Consider the following 5,307-nt stretch of genomic DNA (forward strand, 5'->3'; position numbering starts at 1 on the left):
AACATTACCCCCTACCTAAATTATTTAACACATAGTTTTTAAAGCCCCATAATCAAATAGCAGCTATCATTTACTGACCCAAGCACATAGGGCTACATTTTTTTAAGAAAAAACTACAGGCATACCTCAATTAATTGCGTTTCCCATATATTTTTTTACAAATTGAAGGTTTGTGGCAACCTGTGCCAAACAAGTCTATTGGCTCCATTTCTCCAACAGTATGTGTTCACTTTGTGTCTCTGTGTCACATTTTGGTAATTCTTCCAGTATTTCACACTTCTGCATTATTATGCTATGAGGACCTGTGATCAGTGATCTTTGATGTTACTATTGTAATTGTTTTGGGGCACCATGAACTTAATTGATAAATGTTGCGTTCTGACTGCTCTACCAAGAGGTCATTCGCCTCCTCTCTCTCTCCGTCCTGGGGTCTCCCTATTCCCTGAAACACAACAATATTGAAATTAGGTCAGTTAATAACCCTACAATGGCCTCTAAGAGGAAGAGTCGCTGGTCTCTCACTTTAAATTAAAAGCTGGAAATGATTAAGCTTGGTGAGGAAGGCGTGGAGAAAGCCGAGATAGGCCTCTTGAGCCAAAAAGTTAGCCAAGTTATGAAGGCAAATGAAAAGTTTCTTGAAGGAAATTAAAAATGCTAATCTGGTGAACACACGAATGATAAGAAAGCAAAACAGCCTTACTACTGACATGAACTTTTACTGGTGTGGATAGAAGATGATACCAGCCACAACATTCCCTTAAGCCAAACCCTAAACCAGGGGAAGGCCCTCTCTTCAATTGTATGAAGGCTGAGAGAAGTGAGGAAGCCGAAGAAAAGATGGAAGCTAGCAGAGGTTGGTTCATGAGGTTTAAGGAAAGAACTCATCTCCATAACCTAAAAGTACAAGGTAAAGCAGCAAGTGCTGATGTAGAAGCTGCAGTGAGTTATCCAGATCTTTCAGGTCATTAAATGTGAAATGTCCGATCTCGAATCAGAAGTGTAGTTTATTATATTTCAAACAAGAAGCAGTACAATTAATCAAAGTATGCGCCTAAACTATCGACACAGTTTTGCCAACTTAATGGTAGCTTGTTTATGCCAGCAGCGGAGAAGTCTGGAGAGAGAGAGTGGTGATGAAATCACCAAAGGCATTTTCCACAGCTTGTTGAGAATTGAATACTTTTCCTTGCAAGAAGTGGAAATTTGGTGCAAGGTCTGGTGAACGTGGTGGATGACAGTGACTTTCCAAGTCCAGCTCCTGTAGTTTGAACAATGTTGTTTGTGTGACATGTGGTATAAAGCATTGTCTTGCAAGAGGATTGGCTGTCTCTATTGACCAATGTCAGCTGCTTAATCACAAGCATCCTCATCATTTTGTCCAGTTGGTTGCAGTAGACATCTGCTGTAATTGATTGACCAGGTTTCATGAAGCTGTAGTGGATAATACCAGCGCTGGACCACCAAACAGACACCATTAGCTTATTTTAATGCATATTCGGTATTGGACTGTGTTTTGGCACTTCGTCTTTATCCAACCATCCATTGTGCCAAATGCTTGTGATTGTCAAAAAGAATCCACTTTTCATCACACGTAGAAAATGGTTCGCCTTTATGTCCAGACAGCAAAGAAAGGCAACCGTCAAGCCAATTTCTCTTCTGATGCTCATTTAATTGATGCGGAACCCATCTATCCAGGTTCTTTACTTTGCCCATTTGTTTCAAATGGTCCAGTATTGTTGGAATAGTAACGTCAAACCTTGCTGCTAATTCATGAATAGGTTGAGATAGATTTGCTTCCACTACAGCTTTCAGCTCATCATTAATTGCCCGCATGGCTCATTTTCAAGGTTAAAATCACCAGAACGGAACTTCTCAAACCATCCACCTACTGTGCATTCATTAACCACATCCTTCCCAAACACTCCATTAATATTTCAAGCTGTCTGTGCTGCATTGGTTCCACAATGGAACCCATATTTGACAATAACACAAATTTTTGACTTATCCATGGTTTTACAAAAGTTGCTCTTAAAAAAACTTTGAAAGATAATCACAAGCCAGACTATGCTTTTGAAAGAATGAGGATGTGCCTTCACAATAATAAAACAAGAAGTGTCAAAGTGAAATGTCAGAGGTATCAACTGTCAAACTTAGTACTTAAGGAAATCAGACATGTCATACTTAATAGTCTAATAGGTAAGATCATTGATGAAGGTGGCTACATTAAACAACGGATTTTCAATGTAGATGAAACAGGCTTTTACTGGAAGATGTCATCTAGGACTTTGATAGCTAGAGAGAAGTCAATGCCTGGCTTCACAGCTTCAAAGCTCAGTCTGACTTTCTTGTTAGGGGCTAATGTAGCTGGTGACTTTTACTGTTAAATTGAAGCCAATGCTGTTACCCAAAAATCCTAGGTAGGGCCCTTAAGAATTAGACTAAATCTACTCTCCCTGTGCTCTATAAATGGAACAAAGCCTGAACAGCATGGTTTACTGAATATTTTAAGGCCACTGTTAAGACCTGGGGCTCAGGAGGAGATTCCTCTCAAAATACTGCTCACTGACCACACACCTGGTTACCCACGAGGTCTCATGAAGATGTGCAAGAGTAGTTTTCATGCCTACAAATACACAATCCATTCTGCATGGATCAAGGAGTAATTTTGACTTTTAAGTCTTCTTATTTAAGAAATACATTTCCTAGGCTGGGCGCGGTGGCTCACGCCTGTAATCCTAGCACTCATGGAGGCCGAGGCGGGAGGATGGTTTGAGCTCAGGAGTTCGAGACCAGCCTGAGCAAGAATGAGACCCCCGTCTCTACTAAAAATAGAAAGAAATTAGCTGGACAACTAAAAATATATAGAAAAAATTAGCCGGGCATGGTGGCACATGCCTGTAGTCCCAGCTACTTGGGAGGTTGAGGCAGGAGGATGGCTTGAGCCCAGGAAATTTGAAGTTACAGTGAACTATGATCCAGCCACTGCATTCCAGCCTGGGTGACAGAGTACGACCCTGTCTCTAAAAAAATTAACTTTAAAATATTTTAAAACTGTTGACTCTTGTAATAACACTTAGCTTAAAAGACAAACACATTGTACAAAAATATTCTTTCTTTCCATCCTTATTCTATAGGCTTTTTTTTTTTTTTACTTTTTGAACTTTTTTTGTTAAAAACTAAGACACACGCACACACATTAGCCTAGTCTTACAAAGGGTCGGGGATCATCAATATCACTGTCTTCCACCCCCACATCTTGTCCCACTGTAAGGTCTTCAGGGGCAATAACATGCATGGAGCTGTCATAACAAAGCCTCCTCTGGAATACCTCCTGTAGGATCTGCCTGTGCTTGTTTTTCAGCTAACTTTTTTTTTTTTTTTTAATGAGTAGAAGGAGTGCACTCCAATGATAAAGAGTACAGTATATACATAAACCAGTAACATGCTTATTATCAAGAATTATGTATGATTAATTGTATCTTCTATACTTTCATACAACTGGCAGCACAGTAGGCTTGTTTACACCAGCATCACCACACACGGGAGCAATACGATGGGCTATGATGTTGTAACAGCTGCAGCGTCACTAGCAATAGGCACTGTTCACCTCCATTATAATCTTAGAGGACCACCATCATATATGTGGTCTGTCATTGACCAAAACATCATTATGCAGCACATGACTGTAATGAATATGGGTGGTATAGGAGTTTTGGGGGGCAGAAGTGAAACAAATTCTGTAGCTCGTAAACATTGTGGCTTATCTACTGCCCCTTTGGGATGAGGTAGCAGCTGGGCCTACGATTGCTCCACCTTCCCCTGGCTCCTCCTTCAACTTCTCAGACTTTTGGTCCAGGCGTGCATGTCTAGCTCCATGATGAAACATCCTGGCTTCTGTAAGACACCCGTGCCATGAAGTTCAGAAGCATCAAGACCAGGCCAGTGCTTCAGTCCATTTTTGTGGGTCCCAGCTTGTGCTTGTGGTTGGTTTCAGTTTATTCTTACTGCCAGCCCTCCTCCCCAGTTATCCATCTTTCCTTCCCAACTGCCTATGGACTTCAACCTCCTGCGTCACAGGCAAAGACCAAGCCTTATAAAGACTGCTTAACCAGCTCCTACAATTAAGGTCAAATTCCTGTTAATTCTCTCTTCCAGTGGTTCTCCTCTGATTAAATCCTGACTGCTATATTAATTTTGTGGAAAGATAAAAACATTCCTAATCTACCTGATGCTTGTCTACCAAAACTTGGCACTTAACAAATTTTGACTTTGTCAACTTAGTGAATTAAAAAAGGCAGTTTTTACATTTAGTATATTGTTAAAATTACATTTAGTATATCTACAGAAAGCTCAACCTATTTATATCTGCAATGTTAGGAAGAAAAATTCTTTAAAATTACATTTTGGGATAGCTGAATAGTAGTATTAAACATTATTTGATACATTCTATTGTTTAATTTGTGACCCTATACCTTCAATTTTTCATGCACAAACCATACTTTACCTAACTAGTTATTTTAGAAAAAGACATCATGACACTAATTTTAGTCACAATGTATTATAAAAATAACCTTCAATAAAGTGAGATGATTTTGAAAAGGATGTGGACGTGTCACTTCTATTATTTTTTAAGGACATTATATTATCGGTCATTTAAAAATATTAGTTATATCAGACCCTTACTCTGTGAATTGCCTTAGATTGCTAAATATTTGCTATAATATACCTTAAGTATAATCTAAGAATATTCCCACTAGTAAAAGAATTATCATGTTCTTCATGTAAATTATTTTGTTAAGGATGTCTAAATGAATTTCACACATACTTAAATATAAAAGGAAATAGGAACAAAAATAAAACAATAAAGCATTCATATATCTACAAGACCAGAATTACTATCAGAAAACATTTAGAAAAGTATAATTACTACTTCTGTTAATAAAGTCTTATTAATAGACATGCTCTGGACACTTTTAAAACAAAAGTACCAGTAGCAATTCCATTACTTCTATATTTAAGTCAAACACAACTATGTGCACTTGATTAGAAAAATAGTTTAAGTAGTACAGGGGTGAAATGCATTAGCTGGTTTTGAGACAGACTGAGGAACAGAAATCTCAATTCCAGTTTATAGGAATGTATCCATCAATCTGCAAACAGCCTGGACCCTAAAGCCTTCAACTAGTGCCCAACTAAAAATGACAGTTTTGCTGGATACAAAAATGGTGTATCAAGTGATAACACTGTGTAAGCAATGTAATGCACACACTAGAACCTGACTCAGTTGTAAGATGCAGCTCCAAGGTT

The 5,307-nt window shown here is 38.5% G+C and overlaps 1 protein-coding gene across 1 annotated transcript in view; it reads left to right on the plus strand.

The window, feature by feature from the left end:
• Window positions 1–5,307, plus strand: part of ANKRD13C (ankyrin repeat domain 13C) — a 136,325-nt gene that overhangs the window by 130,219 nt on the left and 799 nt on the right. The gene's annotated exons all lie outside the window — the stretch shown is intronic.

The sequence above is a fragment of the Propithecus coquereli genome, unplaced genomic scaffold (genome assembly GCF_000956105.1).
Source record: "Propithecus coquereli isolate 6110/MARCELLA unplaced genomic scaffold, Pcoq_1.0 Scaffold396, whole genome shotgun sequence".
In the NCBI taxonomy this organism is placed as follows: domain Eukaryota; kingdom Metazoa; phylum Chordata; class Mammalia; order Primates; family Indriidae; genus Propithecus; species Propithecus coquereli.